We start from the raw sequence: 25,211 nt of genomic DNA on the forward strand, positions 1-25,211 counted from the left end.
CTATTTTTAACTGTTTAAGAAAACTCCATGTAGTCTTCTATGGCGGGTGCAATTTACATTCCCACCAACAGTGGAGGAAGGTTCCCTTTTCTCCACAGCCTCAGAGCATTGTAGATGTAAATGATGGTGCCTCTGATTGCTGTAGGGGAGATAACTTATTGTAGTTTGACTTGAATTTCTCTAATAATTAGTGATATTGAGTATGTTTTCATGTCCTTGTGGCCATCTGTACATCTGCATGGAGAATTGTCTATGTAGATCTTCAGGCAGTGACTCTTGATGACAATAATGGTGCTGACGTTGGTGACAGCCATGGTGATGACAGCACAGTGGGGGAAACAGGTGACAAGTCGCCAGGTGCTCTTTGGGTCCAGGGTGACTGAGAGACCAGGGACATCTCCATGAAAGTCCAAGTGTGGAGTAGGAACAGAGGTTGATTTAAAAAAGAAAGAAAGAAGGATGAACCAAGGAGGCAGAAACAGGTCAAGGAACTTTTCAGAGTGTGAGGAGATGAAACAGCCTGGGGCCAACAAACACGACTCTCTGACCCTCGGTTTCTTCTTCAGCTGGGGGTGAGGCTGGCGAAGATATTTCAGGTTGCTCTGATTCTCCCCACCTTGTGTTCTCTAGAATCTGGTCCAGTAAATATGAGCTGGTTCAGTGAGGCTTTCTTGCACTGATTGATGGGTTCACCTGGCCTCAGGATGCCTGACTTCCTTCCCCATGAGCCTGTCTCCCAGGATCTCAGGGAGCACGTCCTCCATGGCTCCTCCTGCCTGCTTGCTGGGCTCCCATCCAATCATTTCCCTAAGCCCCTGGAGCCCTGCAGTCCCCATGGGATGCCCAGGGGAGCCCATGTCATCTGTCTTGGGCTGAGCATGTGGATACTCCTCCTCCAGCCCCATGGACAAGGATGGAGACGGGGCACCCAAGGGTGATTGAGAGCAGAGGGTTTTTGTGCAGTGTGAGAGAGGGTCAGCCGTAAACAGAGGGGCAGAGAGAGACAGGACACATCTCACCCAGGCTGCCTTCACGTATAACCAGAACTGCTGCAGGATCTTCCATTGTGTTTATTTTGGGGCACTGCCCTGCCTTACCTGTCTATTCCCCACATTGGGCTAGAATGACTCGCTCCCAGAAAATTGCAGAAGAAGGTAAACTTCCAAACTCATTCTATGAGGCCATCATCACATTAATACCAAAACCAGACAAAGATGCCATAAAAAAAGAAAACTACAGGCTAATATCACTGATGAATATAGATGCAAAAATCCTTAACAAAATTCTAGCAAACACAATCCAACAACATATTAAAAAGATCATACATCTGACCAAGTGGGCTTTATCCCAGGAATGCAAGGATTCTTTAATATCCAAAAATCAATCAACGTAATATACCACATTAACACAGTGAAAGATAAAAACCATATGATTATCTCAGAAGATGCAGAAAAAGCCTTTGACAAAATTCAACATCCATTTATGATAAAAACTCTCTAGAAAGAAGGAATACAAGGAATATACCTCAACATAATAAAAGCTATATAGGACAACCCCACAGCAAACATTATCCTCAATGGTGAAACATTGAAAGCATTTCCCCTAAAGTCAGGAACAAGACAAGGGTGCCCACTCTCACCACTACTATTCAACATAGTTTTGGAAGTTTTGGCCACAGCAATCAGAGCAGAAAAAGAAATCAAAGGAATCCAGATAGGAAAAGAAGAAGTAAAACAATGATATGATCCTCTACATAGAAAACCCTAAAGACTCTACCAGAAAATTACTAGAGCTAATCAGTGAATATAGTAAAGTTGCAGGCTGTAAAATTAACACACAGAAATCCCTTGCATTCCTATACACTAACAATGAGAAAACAGAAAGAGAAATTAAGGAAACAATACCATTCACCATTGCAACAAAAAGAATAAAACACTTAGGAATAAATCTACCTAAAGAAACAAAAGACCTATACATAGAAAACTATAAAACACTGATGAAAAAATCAAAGAGGACACAAATACATGGAGAAATATACCATGTTCATGGATTGGAAGAATCAATATAGTGAAAATGAGTTTACCACCCAAAGCAATCTATAGATTCAATGCATAGCCTATCAAGCTACCAACAGTATTTTTCAGAGAACTAGAACAAATAATTTCACAGTTTGTATGGAAATTAAAAAACCTGGAATAGCCAAAGCAATCTTGAGAAAGAAGAATAGAACTGAAAAAAAAAAAAAAAAAAAAAGAATAGAACTGGAGGAATCAACCTGCCTGACTTCAGACTCTACTACAAAGCCACAGTCATCAAGACAGTATGGTTCTGGCACAAAGACAGAAATATAGATCAATGGAACAAAATAGAAAGCCCAGAGATTAATCCACCTACCTATGAACATCTTATCTTTGACAAAGGAGGCAAGAATATACAATGGAAAAAAGACAACCTCGTTAACAAGTGGTGCTGGGAAAACTGGTCAACCACTTGTAAAAGAATGAAACTAGAACACTTTCTAACACCATACACAAAAATAAACTCAAAGTGGATTAAAGATCTAAATGTAAGACCAGAAACTATAAAACTCCTAGAGGAGAACATAGGCAAAACACTCTCCGACATAAATCACAGCAAGATCCTCTATGACCCACCTCCCAGAATATTGGAAATAAAAGCAAAACCAAACAAATGGGACCTAATTAAAGCTAAAAGCTTTTGCACAACAAAGGAAACTATTAGCAAGGTGAAAAGACAGCTTTCAGAATTGGAGAAAATAATAGCAAATGAAGCAACAGAATAAGGATTAATCTCAAAAATACACAAGCAACACCTGCAGCTCAATTCCAGAAAAATAAATGACCCAATCAAAAAATGAGCTAAAGAACTATACAGGCATTTCTCCAAAGAAGACATACAGATGGCTAACAAACACATGAAAAGATGCTCAACATCACTCATTATTAGAGAAATGCAAATCAAAACCACAATGAAGTACCATTTCTCGCCAGTCAGGATGATTGCTATCCAAAAGTCTGCAAGCAATAAATGCTGGAGAGGGTGTGGAGAAAAGGGAACCCTCTTACACTGTTGGTGGGAATGCAAACTAGTACAGCCACTATGGAGAACAGTGTGGAGATTCTTTAAAAAAACTGGAAATAGAACTGTCATATGATGCAGCAATCCCACTCCTGGGCATACACACTGAGGAAACCAGAACTGAGAGAGACATGTGTACCCCAATGTTCATCACAGCACTGTTTATAATAGCCAGGACATGGAAGCAACCTAGATGCCCATCAGCAGACAAATGGATAAGAAAGCTGTGGTACATATGCACAGTGGAATATTACTCAGCCATTAAAAAGAACGCATTTGAATCAGTTCTAATGAGGTGGATTAAACTGGAGCCCATTATACAGAGTGAAGCAAGTCAGAAATAAAAACACCAATACAGTATACTAACGCATATATGCGGAATTTTAAAAGATGGTAACGATAACCCTATATGTAAGAAAGAGAAAGAGTCACAGATGTGTAGAACGGACTTTTGGACTCTGTGGGAGAAGGCGAGGTGGGGATGATCTGAGAGAATAGCATTGAAACATGTACATTATCAATTGTAAAACAGATTGCCAGTCCAGGTTTGAGGCATGAGACAAGTGCTCAGGGCTGGGGCACTGGGATGACCCAAAGGGATGGGATGGGGACGGAGGTGGGAGGGGGGGTTCAGGATGTGGAACACATGTAAATCCATGGCTGATTCATATCAATGTATGGCAAAAACCACTACAATATTGTTAAGTAATTAGCCTCCAACTAATGCAAATAAATGAAAAAAAAAAAAGAATATTGATCTTAGCCCTTCCTGCTTCCCCTCCTCCACAGCTGCCCATGACTCTGAGTACAGACACTCAAAGCCTCCCTGCAGCCTAGCCTGCTGGAGCTTCTGGTCCCCCAAGGGCAGAGCTGGGTGCCAGGCTCACTTCATCCCCAGGAGCAGGACTGAGGGAAGTGGGCAGGGATGGAGGGGAAATCCTTGCAAGGCCATGTTCTGACCTGGTCACCCATCTGGGATTGCACCTACCTGGACCTTCTGAGGAGCCTTCATGCTCCTCCTCTTCAGGGAGGAAAGGGGATCATCTGGGTGTTGTTCTCACCCCCACGGTCCTGCTCCACAGACCACCAACTATTTGTGTTTCCACGCGTGTAGCAAATGACCACCTGACAGTCTCCCACACCTGGAGCCCAGGGCAGGAAACCAGAGACGCGGGACCTGGAAATGATCCCAGGAGGTCTCCTAAGTCCCTCCCCACATGCTGCAGAGCCTTCTCCACACTTTTGTCTTTGACATTGTTTAACGTGATAATTAAAGAAGCTGTATATTTCATTATGAAGACACTACATCTAACACTTCAGATTCAGGAAATCGGGTAAAACCTAGAGAAGTAAAATCATTCCCTCAGTAATGGGACAGCTCCCTACAGTGCAGCTATGTTTTCGGAAGCAAACCTCAAAAATCTTGTCCTTTCTTCTGTACATACTTTAGTTCATCCCTATATTTTAAAAAGGTTTTTTCCTGATGGCCAGACCCTAAAGAATCTGCCCGCAGTGCAGGAGACCCGAGTTCATATCCCTGGGTCAGGAAGACTTTCTGGAGAAGGGAATGGCAACCCACTCCAGTATTCTTGCCTGGAGAACCTCATGGACAGAGGAGTCTCCAAAGCTACAGTCCATGGCTTCACAAAGAGTTGAACACAATTGAAGGAGTAACACTTTGCAAATGTCTAAGTTCGCTCTGCCCATATTGTTGGAAGTTTAGGCTCTTGCAACTTCCTTCATTTTCAAAAACACTGCAGTGAACATGTTTGTGTATGAAGTTTTTCCCTCATCTTTGAGGCTGTTTTTCTGGGACTAGGTCCTGCAGATGACATTGTTGGGGTAAAGAGAATGAGTGCTTAAAGTCTCCCTATGTTTCACCCATCCACCCCCCAACCGCCACCCGCCCCGTGGGTCCCTCCAGGCTGACTTTGCCATCGAGGCCTTGGCCAAGGCCACCCATGAGCGCATGCTCCACTGGCTGGTCCTGTGCATCAACAAGGCTCTGCACAAGACCTAGAGGCAGAGTGTCTCATTCATCAGGATCCTGGACACTGCTGGCTTCAAGATCTTTGATATGAGCTTCTCTCCTTCGAGCCCCTTCCTATATCCCAAGACTCTGAGGCTGCCTTTTCCAGACATCCCTGGATATCTGCTGGGTGAGGGTTGGGGAATTGAAGGGAGTGTGGCATAGCCCCCTGGGTGAAGGCCACACCTGTAGGCATTGTTGGCTTTGATACTGCCAAAGTCATGGCCAGCAAGTGCCAGACCTGACCTCACACCACCTGGCACACAGACTCCAATAGTTGGCCCAAGAGGTTTGGACCTAATTGAACAGGGGTGTCCTCAGCTTGTGGAGGTCCTGGCTTAGATGAAAGCTGGTTCTTCTTGGCAAACTGTGTTGCCTGCACAGAGCGTCTAACAAGTGGTTACACACAGATGCTGGGTCACACCCAGTCTGGGCCCAGCATCCTTGTCAATGACAGTTGTTGATGAAAAATCTGTCTTGTCACAGCACTGCCTCCAAGCCACTTGTGGCACTTGTGAGCCATGCTGCAACTGGCCCCACTTTCTTGGCTTCCCCTGCTTCGCTCCTTAGGTTCCTAAGTATGTCAAAGTCCCTCTTGACTTTAAACTAACTGTTTAAAGAAACACTCTTTTTCTAATTACCTAGTGTAATGTACCGGAGCCCCGATGTCCACTGCCACCTGTGTTAGAAATGCATGGAGACAGAGATGCCAGCAGGTAAGATCCCTTCAGGGCCCAGGTTCCGTGTTTCTCTGCAAGTCTGACTCCTTACCTGGCCCTAGATGGCCCCCACCTGCCCCCTTCCTGGCGTCCATCAACCCCACTTTCCCTCCACCAGGAGAACTCTGACCGCAGAGCACTAAGACTGATCCAGGGCCTTGGCCTTTCTCTAGGACTCCGTGGTGGCTGGGGTGGCATGTGGTCAGCGGCCAGATCTCCTCTTCTAGATCAAGGCCCTGGAGATCGAGAGCAACCTGTACCACTTGGGCCAGACCAAGGTCTTCTTGGGCAGTCGTGCTGGCCCACCTGGAGGAGGAGCGGGACCTGAAAATCACGGACGTCATCATTGGCTTCCGGGCCTGATGAAGGGGCGACCTGTTCAGGAAGTGAGTCCCCGGATGCCCACCAACGGCTCAGGGCCCCCAGCTGGCCTGTAGTGGAAGCACTGAGGAAGGGGGGCCTGGGCACCCTCATGAAGACAGGTGTCCCCCAGGGAGGCCCATGTGGCTTTCCCGCCCCCCTGCTTCCTGGATTTCTGCCTGAGGATTAAAGTGAGCAGGCGGGAGGGATGACTGCGCTCTGATTTTTGCTGCAGGAAAAACCCTTGCCTCCCACTGTTCCTCTCTGTGACCATTCTGTAGGGGTGACACCCAGAGCCAGCTGTCCCCAGAGGACCCCGAGTTCCTGGGCAGAGGCCCCTGGTGTCCCTGCGGCTCCTGTGGGGGAGGGGCGGACTTGCACAGGTCAGGGGGCGGGGCGGCTGCCCCTGTGCCCTTGACTTCTCTGTGTCTGGGCTCTGGGGCGTCTGCCCTGGCCTGAGCCCTGAGTCCTGGGAACAGGGTGTCAAGTGAATGTTTGCAGGACGTGAGGTGTTGACACTCTCCCACCAAACACAAGTCCCTGAGTTGCTAAAACAAAGCGCCCACCTGTCCCCTCCTCTCAGCTCCCTTACCTGCAATACACAACAGATACATAACAGTTGGCTTTAAGACCAAACTATGGTTGGCTATCCTCATGGAATAATCTTCTGTCCCTCCCTCAATCCTGGATGGTGGGGACCATAATGGCCCAAGGACACTTCCTGGGGTGAATCAGCCCTGGGGGAAGGGCAGGCGGGCCTCCATGGGGCATCCAGGTCCACTGCAGTCACTTCTGCTTGAGGCAACCTGAGAAGTTCACCAGCAGTCCAGCTACAGGACTCTCAGACTGTGGGAACTTGATTCTCCATTTCTTCATCCATGAAACGGAGCCCACACTCCTAGAGCTGATGTAAGAGTTCAACAGGAAAGGCGTGGATGGGGTGAGCACAGCGCCTGGCACATGCTCAGCCAGCCCCCCGTCCACAGAGGCTCTTTGCTCAGGAAGCAAACAGGGGACAGGGCCAGCTCTCTATTGTAGACTTCTCTGAGTTGCCAGGACACTGGTTTTCTGATAAAAGTCCTCCATTTGGAGAGAAAAATATCTGTTTTCAGGTGGAGATAAGCCGAGGTAGAAAAGGGCAGCGTGCTCTCAGCCCTTTCGATGCACTTCTGCATCCACATCATGGCAGTGACCATTAAGGCCAGCCCTCCTCATGTGGACTCAAGGCGCTAGTTCCATCCCTGCCAGCAGGGCTAAGTCTAGAGGGATCTGATCAGATGGGATGGGGGAAAAGGCATGGACAGAATGGCTGAGGGGTGGTCTTAGGCTCCCCTTCCAGGTACCATGGAAGCAGAACTAGAAATAGTGGGTCTACAGGTGAGGTCACAGAGGGCTTCTCAGAGGAGGTGATGCCAGATTTGGGCTTTGCAGAAAGCATTTCTCCCAGTTGGATGCAGCAGGTGTCCCTGGCACAAGTACCTAGAAGTGTGAGTGAATCCTAGAAGCCACCTGGACGTGGCCCTCAGCAGCAGAGTATGACCAGTATGCATTGAGCGACTGGTCTGCTCTAGGACTGTACCACATTCTGGAGGCATGAAGATGAATGAGGCAGGCGGGCTGGTGAGTGTGAATTTGGAGGGGTGATCAGATGGAAATGAAAGGTTGTTGCTGAACGATAAGACGCCAGGATTCTTGGCCTCCAGAGGAGACGAATTCAATCTGGGGCCAGAGACAAGGCTGGATCACTCAGAGCTTTTGTGTAATAAAGTTTTATTAAAGTTATAAAGGAGATAGGGAAAGCTTCTGACATAGGCATCAGAAGGGGGCAAAAGAGTACCCCCCTCCTAGTCTTTAGCTGTATGTTATATAGTCACTCAAGTCTGTTAATGAAAAGAAAGGAATGTCATAGAATTTAGAATGACACCAGATAATTCATCCCTGGCCATAAAACGATTGACTTGAATTTTGTAGAAGGGCAGATTACCAACAAATAATTTCATTTACATAGATTAGGGAACAATATCTGAGTAAGTAGGTTAAGCCGTTTGGCGGAACCAACGTGAAGATAGAGTCTGGGGTACATTAACATAGCTTAAGACAACATTTCCATAAGAAAAAGAAATGTATTGGTTAACTCAAGGTTTCAGAGTAGTTAGTTTCAGGTGAAACCAGGTGTCATGGCAACACTGCATTTTAAGAGAAACCTCCTTTTAAATTTGTGTAGAGAAGGAAAAACATATCACTGGTTTGTTTCCTCCTGCTGCTTGAGAGATAAAAATGTCTGGCACTTGCAGCCTATTTCACCCGTTTGGAGTCCTCTGGCCTTCCTGCCTGTTGCCCTCTCAGAAATGGATGGGCAGTGATTTGTTAAGGGACTCACAGTGTGTTGGTAGCAGGTCTTCCTTCATGGAGCCTGAGATGGAGTGGACTGTATCAAGAAGGCTGTGGAATGTCAGGACTGGGCTTCTTTCTCTAAAGGGGTCAGCAGGAGGTGGAAATAGTCCCGGGTGGGGCCTTGTGAGCAGGGTGTTTGTTTGACGTGAACCACTCAGAAGTGAGGGTTTTGCTTTCAGTTCTGCTTCCCAGAGTATATCTGGGCACAGAGGGTGTGTGTGGTCATTGCAGAGATGCACAGCTGGTGGCTGCATCTGCACAACTGAGACATTCTGGATCTTGTTCACACTCAGCCAGAGGAAGACACCTGGGTAAGCAGGGGGGAGGACCCTGCCAATCTCCCCGTCCTCGGGATGAATGTCTGAGAAAGTATGATGTCACTAGTTGACAGAAGGGAACTGGAAGCTCAGAGAGGTGAGCTCATGGCCAAGGCAGCAGGTGAAGCAGGGGCAGAGCCTGGATGTGGAGGCAAGTGTGTCTGAGGGCTTCCTCCCAGCCGAGGGCCCCTGAACAGAGCAGAGGGACGGCGGTACCCATCCTGGTGGGCTCAGCTCAGAACGTGGACCCCTGAGACGTGAGCGGTGAGCCCAGGAGGAAGGTGGGTGTTGGGGGCACTCAGTACTTTGGGAAACTGGAGGAAGCAGAGTGGGTGGAGGAGGACAGGGGAGTCAGAGCTTCCCCTCCTATGGCCTGGCCTCCTTGAAGCTGCCCCCAGGGTGCTAGGCTGGGGAGATGGGGGAAAGGGGACTTTTTTCAGTTACAAGGAATCTGAGTTTGTGAAAAACCCTGCCTCTGAGTGCCAGGCTCAGTGCCAGGCCCTGGGGGAGACCTTGGCCTGGAGATGGATAGGACACCAAGCGGGGAGTCTATGGGCATTGGCTTACTGTGTTCCCCAGGCCCTCTGCTCAGGATGTGGGTGATGGGAGGTCCTGTGTGGGGAAGATGGCCCTGCTGGAAGAAGTGAGAAGGGCTCACTGCACAAGGTTCACATGCAATCCCTCTGTTGCAATATTAAGATAAAAAGCCAAACTCTACAGACATCAGTATAACAGGAGGGGCATGAGTGTAGATCTATGTTTTTACTGGCAGAGACAACCCTAGAAACTTTGGGTTATTAAAACCACATTCCCACCCCTTCCTCGTACCCATGATCAAAGGCCTGGTCTTGGCCTCCCCTGGCCCACAGAGAGCTGTGTGACCCTGGGCAAGCTACCTCCTGGGGAATTGATTATTCTATTCTCACTAAGTTTTTAAAAGCTGATTTCCATTTTTTCCTGTGGGTGCAGATGTTTTTTCTGACCTGATTTACGGGATCCATGGCAATTTTAATTTCTAAGAGTTCAGTAGGTCAGAATTTATATCTTGTGAAATATGTGTATTTAGAAAGGTTTTCTCAAATCAATGTTATTTTTAATGCTTCCATCATTCCCTTTAGTTACATTGGATCCTTTTGAATGATTGATTGCTTAGGATCTTTAGTTTCTTCTCCATTCTCTTCCTCTTTCTCCCCCGTCTACCCTCCCTCCCTCTCTAATTTTCACAGGGGACCTGGGGTTGTGCTGTGTCATCGAGAAGTTGGTTGCTTCATGTCCCCAGAAGGGGTCCCACCCCTCATATTTTGGCCAGGCTGTGCCCAGTAGGGTGGAGGGTGCCCAGAGGTCCTGGACAGGAAGAGCAGCAGAGAACAGACAGGGCCCCTGATGATGTGGGTAGGGTTCTCAGACCTGGAAGAACTGAGCAAAAAGGGAACACAACCAGGAAAGTGTGACCTTCAAGAGGAGCTGGAGAGGAACTGGGGGAAGGTGGCAGAGGGAGGCTAGGAGCTGGGCCTCCAGGGACAAGTAACCCGTCACATAGTGAGGCCAGTGGGGAAACACATTTCATGGGGAGGGGCAGCCTGTGCCAAGTGAGGAGTCAGTCTCCTGCAGCAGGCCCTGTGGAGACAGAGAGTGTGAGGAAGGCAGGAGCTGGGGCAGTCAGGAGGGTCTGGGTGTTGGGCTGGGGATTTTCTTAAAGCCACTTTCCCTTCCCAGGAAGGATGACTTCAGGCACATGAGGGAGATTGTTGGGGAGAATCTGTCTGCCCATGAGGAGGGGAGGGATGCATGACTGGCCACGCAGCTGAGCAGGGACAGGCTTCTCCAGAGTCCTCCCCTCTCCCACCAACAGCCTTTCCAAAGAAGGACCAATCAGAACTAACAGATCAGGACACCCTGGACAGGAATCCAGCAGAGGAAGCACTATCAGAGTCCACACCCAGCTGAGGCCCCAGACAAGGGTCAGGACCAACCAAGAATGGGAGGGAAGGACAGAAGGATGATATCGAGGGTTCAGATGCGTTTACAAAGTTTTGGCATCATCCAGGATCCAGCCCTTTCTGCCCAAGTCCTCGTCTTCTCTCTGCCTTGGCTCTTGGTCCTCGTGTTTCATGATGTCACTTGGCTGCCCCGACTCCCGGGTCATGCAGCTTCCAGGCGGGGCGGGCAGCGTGGGACCAGCCAGCTGTCCTCTCGCACCTGCTTCAAGGTAGACCTGCCCACGTGATTTCTCTCCCATCCACATACTCAGTGCCTCCAGCCCCACCACCAGGGACATTCCCTAGTGAACAAGCTGATGTTACTCTTCCTGCAGGACAGCCCCAGGCATCACAGTGAGAATGTGATAGAACGATTCTTGGATGCGGGCTCAGGGGAGGGGATTTGGGGGAGGCTATAAGGTAATGGGGGCTTCCCTGATAGCTCAGTTGGTAAAGAATCTGCCTGCAATGCAGGAGACCCCAGTTTGATTCCTGGGTCGGAAGATCCACTGAAGTAGGTAAAGGCTACCCACTGCAGTATTCTGGCCTAGAGAATTCCATGGACTCTATAGTCCATGGGGTCGCAAAGAGTTGGACATGACTGAGAGACTTTCACTCACTCAGTAAGGAAATGGGTCCACTCTAGATCAGGTGACATGGAAAATGAGGGGCACTCCTATCAGTGGGGGTCTCAGTAACTCACCTACGGAGGGGGAGACCAGAGTGAGCATTAAGGTGTAACTGGTAAAGAATGAGCAGTCATGCTTCTCACCCAAGGGAGGGGGCGAGGAGGTGTGGGTGAGGGCGCAGTGATGGGTGTTTGCTGTCTCCTTTGCTCCTGCTCTCAGGGTGACCCTGTGTGAGACTGGAGTTCTGTGAGAGCCTTTACATCCAACAGGAGAAGAGCATCACCCTGTTGTGATACCAGGCCAGCCTTGGGATGTCAGGGGTATTCTTTCCTTCTCAGTCCTTTTTAATGGTCACATAAATAGACAGAAGGGAATATACCCATAGATTTTAAGACTCCTCTTATTATTAAATTCAATTAACAATGAACTATTTCCCACTACACTTACTCCTCTTTGCAGCATAGCTACATTCTGTAAGCTTTGTGTCTCCCTTCTTAGGATATAAACTCTTCTCATTGAATTATTATGAACTCATGGCCTTTCTCAGACTCAACTAGGCCCAATGAAACATGATCATAGAATTCACTTTCCATCGTCAGCAGCATTATTATAAGTTGCTCAGTCAGGTCCGACTCTTTGTGATCCCATGGGCTGTCAGGAGCCTGACTCCTCTGTCCAGGGAATTCTCTAGACCAGAATACTGGAGTGGGGAGCCATTCCTTCTCCAGGGGATCTTCCCAGGGCTTGAACCCAGGTCTCTCACATTGCAAGCAGATTGTTTACCATCTGAGCCACCAGGGAAGCTCATTTTATGTGGGTGCCCCTTCTAAATGCTGCTCTGAACATTTCCAAGAGAATCTTTGCCTTGGGGGTGTATAGATGCCAACCTGTGGATATAGATGCCGACCTGTGGAACTGACCTCCCCTTCAAGGAGTCTTGCTTCCTTTGCGTGGACAGAAGCCCATGGGTGCACAGGTTTGTGGGCAAGGTGCTGCTAGATGATGTATCTGTTTAAGGCCACAGTTCACTGTGATTATCCTGGGTTACGTGTATTATCATCCCTCCTTTTCCTAGAGAACTTGGCTTCATCATCACAAACATGCCTCCTAAACTGACAGTTGTCACATCAGGTGTCAGGCTTATTTCTTATTGTCTCTTAATCCAATTGCTTCCACCAGTTTTATGTGATGGCGCCTGAAATCAACCCATTCTTATGGGTTACTAACTATTATGAAGTGACTTCTGCTTTTATAAAATTTAAAAAATCCAAAATGTTAAATGCATATGTTTAAAACAAATCAGTTTATACAGAGGGTTCTTGAAACCCCTTCGCAGTAAAAAGCACTTTTAGTTGTTTGCTTTTTCTTTAGGTAATTCAGCAATATCCTTAGATAATTTCCTTGCTTACAGGGTCATTGAGAGAACTAAAAATAAGTGAATGCTTGAGAAGCACTTAGAATGCTGCCTGGTGCAAAGTGGGGAGTCGCCAACCACAATAGCTAATAAATATTAAGTATCATATTTTTATTTTCCTAATTTAAAAAATTGGATACTATTAACTTACTTCTTGCCAGGGAAAATAATGATTTCAGTTATTTTTGCACCTTTTCTTATATCCTCCCCTGTCTTCTCCTAATATCATTATATCACTCATCTTACATCTTCTTTTAGAAAACTTTGTGGTTATATGCACTTTATTTGTGCCATTCTTTCTTAGGCCCTCAGGTTCAACTGGTGTTTCTTGATTCCACACTTTGTAAAATGAGACTATTTCTCTTTCACCCTCCAATGCGTCAGTTCCCAACTTCTAGAAGTGTGATTTAATATTTATATTGATTGACAACAAATAAATTTAGTTCTCATATTTAAATGCTTTGTTCTAAAAGTTAAAAGTCAAAGAAGACAATTTCCATTTTTGTGATGTTTTAAATATTTTCTCTGGAGTAACTTGTATTAATACTCTGCATTTGCACATACATTTTGGCATAGCTTTAGTTTTTCCTGATGTTTTGAATTGCCTTTGTTTTCACCCCTTGCACTATCTTCAAATTTCCTCCATTTCTTTGCACCTGTGCCTCATATGATACCGAGTCCCCTGTCCCCACAGACTCTGGACTTCTCACCTCATTCTGAACTGGTTTCTCTCTAGATCTGCTGTGTGCCCAGCTGTGATCCTTGGATTCCCTTCTCTCTGGGTTGATGTTCCTGATTCCTGGATCACATTCAGGAATCTTTCTTTCTCTTTCTTATCCTTCACATCATCCGCCCGCCCCTCCCCCAACACACACATCTTTTCTTTCCCTCTGCACCTCACTCTCAAGTAACTTTCTAAGGAATGATTGTGAATAGCAACTTTTCTGTTCTCCATTTAGCTCCATTTCTTTTGTAATTTAAGAAAAAATTTCTGGAAGCTTTTTTTGACCTTCTTTTCCAATCTTTCTTCAGACTTATTTTGTAAACACTTATTAAGTCCCAAGATTTTTTTGTCTGTTTCACTTTTCCCCAAATCTCAGTGCATCTTCTCATTTCATGAATAAAAACCCTTTCTAATCTATTTAACGACCTGGATTCAAGTTTTAAACTTATTTTCTTCCTTCAAAGTTGTCCATCCATCTCTTCTGGTGTCTTTTCTCATCTGTTTATCTTAGTCACCCTTTCCCACACTGTCATCATTTCCATGTATCTGACCCTGGATGACCCATTCATATTTAAGAGGGAGTAAAGTTGACTGGTAAGCTTCACTCTAGAGTGTTTGCCTGAGGACCCTTAAATTCCATAATACAGAGATGGTCTTTTTGGGGTCTCTGAATCCAGGTTGTCCTCCCTCTGGTGTGAATTTGCGTGAATATGTGATAGGATGCAGATTGCTGAGACTGTCCCCTGCTCTATCCTTCTGTATCACTCTCATGTTGCTCTAAGCAAGCATCCTTCTTGCCTGTACACCTTCTCCCCGTCTCTTCCCTCCACTCCTCTTTACTCAGCAGTCACGTCTCCATCCAGTCAGTCTTCAAACTACTGCTGAAGACTCTGGACTCCTGTTGCGCACATTCGTGGCTTTATAATAGCAGCAGAGTACCGAGAGGTGAGGTGTGGGCTCTTGAGCCCAGGAAGTGGGTTGAAACCTAGTGTGTCATGGACAAGATTTCTGACCTTGGGCAAGTCACATAACATCTATGAAAAAAGTAAGGGAGTTCACTTCAGTTGAGCTCACTCACTCAGTCATGTCTGACTCTTTGTGACCCCATGAATTGCAGCAGGCCAGGCCTCCCTGTCCATCACGAACTCCTGGAGTTTACTCAAACTCATACCCATCGAGTTGGTGATGCCATCCAACCATCTCATACTCTGTCGTCCCCTTCTCCTCCTGCCCCCAATTCCTCCCAGCATTGGGGTCTTTTCCAATGAGTCAACTCTTCGCATGAGGTGGCCAAAGTATTGGAGTTTCAGCTTCAGCATCAGTCCTTCCAATGAACACCCAGGACTGATCTCCTTCAGGATGGACTGGTTGGATCTCCTTGCAGTTCAAGGGACTCTCAAGAGTCTTCTCCAACACCACAGTTCAAAAGCATCAATTCTTTGGCGCTCAGCTTTCTTCACAGTCCAACTCTCACATCCATACCTGACCACTGGAAAAACCATAGCCTTGACTAGACGGACCTTTGTTGGCAAAGTAACGTCTCTGCTTTTTAATATGCTATCTAGATTGGTCATAACTTTCCTTCCAAGGAGTAAGCATCTTTTAACTTCATGGCTGCAGTCACCATTTGCAGTGATTTTGGAGCCCCCAAAAATAAAGTCTGACACTGTTTCCACTGTCTCCCCATCTATTTCCCATGAGGTGATGGGACCAGATGCCATAATCTTAGTTTTCTGAATGTTGAGCTTTAAGCCAACTTTTTCACTCTCCTCTTTCACTTTCATCAGGAGGCTTTTTAGTTCCTCTTCACTTTCTGCCATAAGGGTGGTGTCATCTGCATATCTGAGGTTATTGGTATTTCTCCTGGCAATCTTAATTCCAGCTTGTGCTTCTTCCAGCCCAGCGTTTCTCATGATGTACTCTGCATATAAGTTAAATAAGCAGGGTAACAATATACAGCCTTGATGTACTCCTTTTCTATTTGGAACCAGTCTGTTGTTCCATGTCCAGTTCTAACTGTTGCTTCCTGACCTGCATATAGGTTTCTCAAGAGGGAGGTCAGGTGGTCTGGTATGCCCATCTCTTTCAGAATTTTCCACAGTTTATTGTGATTCACACAGTCAAAGGCTTTGGTGTAGTCAAGAAAGCAAAAATAGATGTTTTTCTGGAATTCTCTTGCTTTTTTGATGATCCAGCGGATATTGGCAATTTGATCTCTGGTTCTTCTGCCTTTTCTAAAACCAGCTTGAACATCTGGAAGTTCTCGGTTCATGTATTGCTGAAGCCTGGCTTGGAGAATTTTGAGCATTACTTTACTAGCATGTGTGGTAGTTTGAGCATTCTTTGGGATTGCCTTTCTTATGGATTGGAATGAAAACTGACCTTTTCCAGTCCTGTGGCCACTGCTGAATTTTCCAAATTTGCTGGCATATTGAGTGCAGCACTTTCACAGCATCATCTTTCAGGATTTGAAATAGCTCAACTGGAATTCCATCACATCCACTAGCTTTGTTCATAGTGATGCATTCTAAGGCCCACTTGACTTCTCATTCCAGGATGTCTGGCTCTAGGTGAGTGATCACACCATTGTGATTATCTGGGTCGTGAGGATCTTTTTTGTATAGTTCTTCTGTATATTCTTGCCACCTCTTCTTAATATCTTCTGCTTCTATTAGGTTCATACCATTTCTGTCCTTTATTGAGCCCATTTTTACATGAAATGTTCCCTTGGTATCTCTAACTTTCTTGAAGAGATCTCTAGTATTTCCCATTCTGTTGTTTTCCCCTATTTTTTTGCATTGATCACTGAGGAAGGCTTTCTTATCTCTCCTGGCTATTCTTTGGAACTCTGCATTCAAATGGGAATATCTTTCCTTTTCTCCTTTCCTTTTTGCTTCTCTTCTTTTCACAGCTATTTGTAAGGCCTCCTCAGACAACCATTTTGCTTTTTTGCATTTCTTTTCCATGGGGATGGTCTTGATCCCTGTCTCCTGTACAATGTCACGAACCTCTGTCCATAGTTCATCAAGCTCTCTGTCTATCAGATCTAGTCCCTTAAATCTATTTCTCACTTCCACTGAATATTCATAAGGGATTTGATTTAGGTCATACCTGAATGGTCTAGTGGTTATCCCTACTCTTTTCAGTTCAAGTCTGAATTTGGCAATAAGGAGTTCATGATCTGAGCCACAGTCAGCTCCAGGTCTTGTTTTTGCTGACTATATAGAGCTTCTCCATCTTTGGCTGCAAAGAATATAATCCATCTGACTTTGGTGTTGGCCATCTGGTGATGTCCATGTGTAGAGTTTTCTCTTCTGTTGTTGGAAGAGGGTGTTTGCTATGACCAGTGCATTCTCTTGGCAAAATTCTATTAGCCTTTGCCCTGCTACATTCCGTACTCCAAGGGCAAACTTGCCTGTTACTCCAGGTATCTTTTGACTTCCTGCTTTTGCATTCCAGTCCTCTATAATGAAAAGGACATCTTTTTTTGGTGTTAGTTCTAAAAGGTCTTGTAGGTCTTCATAGAACCGTTCAACCTCAGCTTCTTCAGAATTACTGGTTGGGGCATAGGCTTGGATTACAGTGATATTGAATGGTTTGCCTTGGAAACGAACAGAGATCATTCTGTCGTTTTTGAGATTGCATCCAAGTACTGCATTTCAGACTCTTTTGTTGACCATGATGGCTACTCCATTTCTTCCAAGGGATTTCTCTCGACAGTAGTAGATATAATGGTCATCTGAGTTAAATTCACCCATTCCAGTCCATTTTATATTTTTTATTTTATTTTCATTTTTTTTTTATAGTGGAGTGCAGTTTATTACACCGGCGGGCACAAGGCAGAGTCTCCTCTTAGCCAAGGACCCCAACCAGCATTTGTGAAAATCTTTATACCCCATGTGTCCAAACCCACTACCCCAATTCCCTTGAGACTTACATAAACAAAGGAAGGGTAAATACAACTACAATAACCCCATCATTCACGTGTTATGTGTTTAAACAGTCAATAATCAATAAGCCTGCAGTTACATTCCAAATAGTTAATAACTGATAAGCCTGTGCTTACATTCTGATAGATAGTGTCTGGAGGCAGGGGTGATTAGTGTCTGTTTTCTCTTCTTCAAGATTCCCCTGCCCAGAGGGGGGTCTTATCCTTCCATTGTCATTCCCACAGGCGCTAAGCACAGAGTTCAGAGTCCACTGGAGAGGTGGCCGCGCAGATCAGCACAGACAGGCCTGAGATGGAGTCCAGGCCCTATGAATTCCTTCTTCATTCCCCCTTCTTGATGCTCTTAGTTTCCATTACGAGCATCATTTATTGAGATATATTGTACCTTAGCCCTCCTGCCACCCACATGAGAGAATGCTATCAACCTCTGGGTTACAAAATTCACAAGGCATTGTAGGAAGTAGGGCCCACAAAGCAGTATGATCAAGATTACTATAACAACAGTTCATTAGACATGGCTTTCACTTGATTTTGCATATCCTCCAAGGCAGCAGATACATCTTCAGACAGGTCAGGGATGTACACACCATTCGCCATCCAATCCATTTTAGTTTGCTGATTCCTAGAATGTCTACATTCACTCTTGCCATCTCCTGTTTGACCACTTCCAATTTACTTGAGAAAGAGAGAGAGAGAAAAAGAGAGAGAGAGAGAGAGAGAGTGACCAGACTGGGGGTGTGAAGCAGGGTCTGGCGATGCTTTTTTTTTTACCGTGGCTTTTAGACCCTAAGTTAGTACATTTCTAAGGGGAAAATAGTTTAACATCACATCAGCTTGTCCTTCATGAAACCAGGGTGTTTTCTGCATACTTCTTTGTTTATGAGGGTCTTGTACATTATTTTCTGGCCTTGGGGCCTATTAACATTTTATGCAAGTCAGGTGAATGTAAACCTATTTTCTGTTTCTGTGGTGATCTTAACAGAAAAGTTACAGTCTCATAGGGCAACAGTACAGCATGTCACAACATAGTAGAAATATTACCTTGTTAACATAAAGGTCAGTTCTTCTGCAGAAGTTGTCAGTTGAATTTATCTAAGAGGTTTACCCCACACAGACTCTGAAGCTTCAGTGAGGCAGCCTCTGCCTGCACTCTTGGCTGACAATTAACAACCATCTCATTGTGACTACACTAGGGCTAAGCTCTTATTTTTCTAGATCTATAATTATATTAACTAATGGTTTCCACTGCACAACCTTAGCACATTAAGAGTAAAAACACAGCAAGCAAGTGTTAACCCAATAACCACTTTTAGTATAATTTTTCTTGTGTTTTCTAATAGGGCTTCCTCACTCCCCAAAGGGCTCTATGTCTATTAGGGCCTTTATATGATCAGGTTCTTTATGCTATTTTATGATTAGGGTATTATAAGCAGTCATGCATATTAGTACCAAGGGCATAAACGCATTTGCTAAACAAACTAGAATGCCAGCAAAGGAGTTTAAATTGAAACACTCCTTTCATCCTGGATAATCTCATAAGATACCGCCACCTGGGAAACTTATTGATAAAAGTTCTAAATTGATTCTTATTTGGAAAGAAATTGGGGAAGACCTTCTGCCTATGTCACAGAAATTAGGGAGTAGTCTATTGAAGCAAGCATCAGAAAGACAGATATCATCTTTAAGGTGAGCACCGGGGGCAGCTTTTCAGAATCCCTGAAAACCTGATCCACCTTGCCTGTCAGGTTTTCTCCTCATGACCTTGTCATGGGCAGGATCTCGTGAGCTGGCTCCCGGCACTATGCAATATTGCTCTTTATAGCATCGGACCTTGCTTCTATCACCAGTCCCATCCACAACTGGGTATTGTTTTTGCTTTGGCTCCATCCCTTCATCCTTCCTGGAGTTATTTCTCCACTGATCTCCAGTAGCATATTGGGCACCTACCGACCTGGGGAGTTTCTCTTTCAGTATCCTATCATTTTGCCTTCTCATACTGTTCATGGGGTTCTCAAGGCAAGAATCCTGAAATGGTTTGCCATTCCCTTATCCAGTGGACCACATTCTGTCAGACCTCTCCACCATGACCCAACCATCTTGGGTGGCCCCACACGGCATGGCTTAGTTTCACTGAGTTAGACACAACTGTGGTCCTGTGATGAGATTGGCTAGTTTTCTGTGATTGTGGTTTTAGTGTGTCTGCCCTCTGATGCCCTCTCGCAACAACTACCGTCTTACTTGGGTTTTTCTTACCTCAGACGTGGGGTATCTCTTCACAGCTGCTCCAGCAAAGCACAGCTGCTGCTTCTTACCTTGGATGAGGGGTATCTTCTCACAGCCACCCCTCCTGACCTTGAACGTGGAGTACCTCCTCTCGGAGCCCGGGTACATATCTCAAGGGTTACTGCAATAATCCAAATTATATTTGGTAAAGTCTTAGATCAGCTATCTAGAGCAAAGACCACAAGCACAATGACTCCTCCTATCAGTAGCTGTTATTATACCTGTAAGCATGTTTACTATCATTTCAGTCAGGTCTCAGGAGGAGTAGTTGATAAACGCACTTTTGTCTTCTTAAAATACTGGTGAAGGTAATCAACGTTTGCTTTCTTTCATCACCTACCAAGGCAACGTAATCCCAGACAGAATTAAAAAGTTCTTTCTCTATAAAGATTTGTTTTAAAGCGGAGACTTCTGAGAATTAGCAAGATTAAAAGAATTGACAGTCTCATATATGAATATAACTGTAATAAATTGGTGCAATTTTTTGGCGCAAGAGAGCGACTCTAGGTATGAAAACATTTGAAATATTTAGAGCCCTTACCAAATCATTCAACTTCCAGAACAAGCTTAAGGACACGGTCTCAAGTACAGGCAAAGTTTTATACAGGAAGAATGTTCTTTACACTATTATTTACACAAATAATTAGAAACAACCTAAAGTACAACAGTCAGGGGAGGACAGCAGAGAGGACTGGGCAATATCCAGGTCCTCAGCGGCCCAGGGCAGGGCTGCAGGGATGGGGCTTGTGGGATAAAGGCTCTTGCAGAAGCAAGGAGGATGTGGGCTGTGGGAGCTGCAGCTCCAGAAACTTTATAGAGGCAGAGACTCAAGCACAGGGAGCAAGACATCATTTTGGAATAAAAAGAGTCATTTACCAATTAACATATATCCCCAGGTAAGTATTTCTGTATATTGTATATTTTGTATATTGTATATAATTATATAGTTATCATTAGCATGCTATTTGAATCAGAAAGACTTGGATTCAAGTCCAGGCTCTGGCACCAGCATGAAATCTTGGGCTGACCTATGTTTAGGTGAGTTTCAGGAGCCTGCACATCATAGACACTGAATCAATATTAGCTATTACCAATTAGTGGCACAGCTGTTCTCACCTCCCATAATTTCCATAGTTTCCTTTCTATGTTCCTTTCTGTGTTCTTCTGTCTCTGGTTTTATTCCTCCTATAACTTCACAGATGGCTGTCTCCTGTCTGATTACCTTCTCCCTGGGCCCCAACAGGAGAGCAGGACTCTGACTCAGCTTGGAAGGAGCTGTAAGAGGTGAGTGACTTTTCTTAACTAACAGGCAGCAGAGCCCAGGGGACAGAGAAACACAAAGGGTTAAGTCCCCGGTGGCACTGGTGGCCGTCCCAGGGGAACCCACCAGAGACCTCCCCCCTCGCTGCTCCCTGCAGCCCCTGCTCACGTGTGATCTAGCCCACCGTCTGTTTTCTCTCCCACAAGGGTGAAGCCATACCTTCTTCCAGCCTGACTTGGACGGGTGAGCCGAAGCGACATCTCCGAGACACTGCTGCTGCCACCATGAGCTCAATAGACCTCTTGTACTGCTCAGGTAGTCAGCTATCTCTTGTCTGACTGGTTTTCGCTTGTGATCCAGAATCGAGTGTGGTGCCTCCAGGCTGAGACAACCCACAAAGGAATCAAAAACCAAGAAGGGGGTGGCTGAGCATTCTGGAGCCCTCCAGAGAGGCCAGGGGAGCCCCCCACATTTGGGATCCTATCCATACAGCCTCAATCCCAACCCTGTCCTCAGGGCACCGCAGCACAGAGCCTACTTCCTCCCCCACTGCCATCCAGCAAGGGACTCAGAATTGAGGCCAAGACAGCCCATGGTGAGGGGGACAGCTGATGGGGATCCCCAAGGTCAGGCGGGAGAGGGAGAGGAGGTCCCCCAACATCCCTGGAGCTTCTCCTGCCCTGTCCCTTGCTCCAAGCCTCCTTCTGCTCCCAGACCCTGGGGTGTCACCACAGAGGCTGTTTCCTCCAGTTCTCGCCCTGCCACCCCCTCCTCCTCAGCCACTCCGCAAGGGTCAGGGGACTCTGAACTGAGCTCAGGTCTTGACTGTGCCACCTCAGTCCTCAGGGAGGGGTGGTCAGAGCTTCAACATATGAATTGGGGAAGAGGGGACACATATGTCCCCACCCATAACACCAGGGACCTTTGGTCAGGAAGATGGACCTTCAACACATTTTCAGTTCAGTTCAGTTCAGTCGCTCAGTCGTGTCCAACTCTTTGCAACCCATGGACTGCAGCAGGCCAGGCCTCCATGTCCATCACCAACTCACAGAGTTTACTCAAACTCATGTCCATTGAGTCAGTGATGCCGTCCAACCATCTCATCTTGTTTTCCCCTTCTCCTCCCACCTTGAATCTTTCCCAGCATTAGGGTCTTTTCAAATGAGTCAGTTCTTTGTATCACGTGGTGAAAGTATTGGAGTTTCAGCTGCAACATCAGACCTTCCAATGAACACACAGGACTGATTTCCTTTAGGATGGACTGGTTGGATCTCCTTGCTGTCCAAGGGACTCTCAAGAGTCTTCTCCAGTATCACAGTTCAAAAGCATCAGTTCTTCGGTGCTCAGCTTTCTTTATATAAAACTCTCACATCCATATATGACTACTGGAAAAACCATTGCTTTGACTAGAAAGATCTTTGTTTGCAAAATACTGTCTCTGCTTTTTAATATGCTGTCTAGGTTGGTCATAACTTTTCTTCCAAAGAGTAAGCTACTCAATGCCGTTTGCATTCCACCACAGTTTCTTCTAATTTTATTCTTTTCTTTTTCCATCTAGAGAGTGAAAATGTTTATCAAGTTGTCGCTGAGCTTTCCCAGGACACAGAAAATAAACTGAAGCTCCTAACCCAAAACTGGGAGAGATTTGTGGCTAAGGCCAATTTACCCAGGTAACATGCATGGGTGCACCAGGAATGTCACTCAGATTCCTCTGCCCCTGGCTAGTTTCCTCCTGGCAGGCATACCTCCTCCACGCAGCATCCTATAGTTGGAGTCAAGCGTGTTTCTTCTCAAGATCCCAATAGCAGTGCTTCCTTCATGTCATTTGCTGGCAGTGAACGGCCTCGGGGTGAGAAGAGGTGAAACCTGCTACAGGGTCAGGTTATGTGACCTTGGACATGTTACTGAACTACTCTTGGCCTTAGTTTCTTCATCTGTCCCGTTTTATTGTGAAGACACTGAGATCATGCATGCAAAGTGCTTTGCATAATGGCTGACACAGAGTAGTGCTCAATTAATATTAACTTTGAAAAAACTTCTTGGGAAGAGATAGGGGCCAAGGATCTTTTTCCTAGAGATGAGGACAAAGCAGAGCTCACTTTCAAACAAGTCAGTAAATCCCACCAACATCCTTTTGTGTTCCTGTGGATTCTGACTAGAGCCCTTTCCTTCCCCATCGTAGGAATTGTAACAACCCTGGAAGATCCAACAGGCCCATACACCAGAGAGGCTGGAGAGGAACTGGGTGGAGCTCGTGGGGTCCTGGCTCTAGCCCTGCCAGCTCTGGGGCTCTGGGATTATATCTTGGAGTCTCAGATCTGTCCTGTGTCCAGTGGGAATAGCAATTCAATCTGATGGACTATGGTGATGGCCTCAGAGTGAAATGCAGGTCAGAGGTGGGGAAGCAAATGCAACCATCTCATCCAAAGGCTCAGGGAGGCCTGGACCAGGGTCAGACCCAAGGGTCAGGGTGGAGCAGAGGGTCCAGGTTGGAGAACGAGTAGACAGGCTTGGGCAACAGGATGAGGACTAGAGTGAGGAGAGTGGGCCCCGAGGACACAGGACTGAAGGGGCTGTGATGCTAACAGAGGTTCCAGGAGTGGGAGGGAATATATTTCTTCCCTCCCTGATGGGATCCCTTCACGCTGAGCTAGAAGGGCCCTGGGTGATCATGTCCTCCACACCCTGCCTGGGACCTGGGTTCTCACTCCATCTGGGACCATCTTCTAGTCTACATGGAGCGGCCCTGACAGTGGGAAAGCAGTGTGGCTCAGTGAGCCCTCCAGGCCCACAGTGAGTGGCTGCGATTGTGTGTCATTTGAGGGATTCTGAGGAGCCTCACGCATCCCCACCCAGGAGGAAAACACTTCCTCCACCAGCTGTGCAAGTGCCGGTCTCTTCAGGATTAACAATTCAGATGGATGTTCCCTCAAGTTTCTTGAGTCTTGGAGAGGGTGTATAAAGTTGCACATGGCCTTGGGGTGCAGGCCCATTTACCAGCTAACATGTAACATCCAAGAGGTCAAGGATGCTGGGTGATGGGTCAGGAGTCAGTGAGGTGAGCTGGAGAGTCCAAGGGAACCAGGGCTCACAGCACATCTCCTGCTTCCCTGTCAGCTGGGGAAGTGGATGGACCCAGTGACTTTTCAATGGAAAGATCAAGGGCACAAGCCTTAGAAGACAGCAGATGCCAGGCAAAATGATCTTAAAGGTGACATCTTCTTCTGACTTTTGGTGTTTTTTTTTTTTTTTCCTAAGTATGCAGAGTTAGGCAACCTGCTAAATCTGAGGGCACAGTTCCCAGGACTGTCCTTACATTTAACACCAGTAGCAAGTTTGGGGGTTCCCATAATCACCCTCAGGTTGAAAATTCCTTAGAAGCATTCTCAGAACTCACTGAAGATACCGTCATCCCGGTTATGGTTTATTACAGGAAAGGATGCAGTTTCAGCCACAGGGCAAAGTCTGGGCGGGTTTCACACACAAAGCTTCCGTTGTCCCCAGGATGCTTTCCAGCCTTGGAATCAGTGTGCAGCAGGATACACAGAGAACTGTCTTCCAGGGAATCTCATGCAAAACAAATTATCCTAACCTGTGGTCTCTAGCTCCTCCCGGCGGTCAGACTAATGCCCTAGAGTCCAGCTTGTCCAGAGGTCAGAACTGATACCACATGACCCAGAGGCCCCCATCGTGAATGTCACCTTTTCTGTTTGTCCAGTGGCCAAAGGCCCGAGCAGATGAAGACACTCCTATCAGCAAGAATGTTCTAGGGGCTTAGGGACCACTTCCCAGAATCAATGGCTAGGAGCAGATTGACTCTTTGCTACACTCTAAGGTCCATGAATGAAGGGTTTTCTGCTCAAATCAAACTTTTCTTTGTTTCTCTGTGGAATTCCCACCCTACCAACTCCTGGCAAGTGATGGTTTTGACCTGCCCCTGAGTTCTAAACCAAATACCTACTTTAACTGTATGCTAATATGATTTTGGCTTATTTTTTCCACCATTGAATAAGTATATGGAACATCTTCAATGTCTGAATATGTGCTTAATGTA

General features: G+C 46.1%; 1 protein-coding gene across 1 annotated transcript in view; it reads left to right on the forward strand.

Moving 5' to 3' along the window:
- Nucleotides 1–25,211, forward strand: part of LOC122680087 (apolipoprotein L3-like) — an 86,727-nt gene that overhangs the window by 32,529 nt on the left and 28,987 nt on the right. The window lies entirely within an intron of this gene.

Source organism: Cervus elaphus, chromosome 22, assembly GCF_910594005.1.
Source record: "Cervus elaphus chromosome 22, mCerEla1.1, whole genome shotgun sequence".
Classification (NCBI taxonomy): domain Eukaryota; kingdom Metazoa; phylum Chordata; class Mammalia; order Artiodactyla; family Cervidae; genus Cervus; species Cervus elaphus.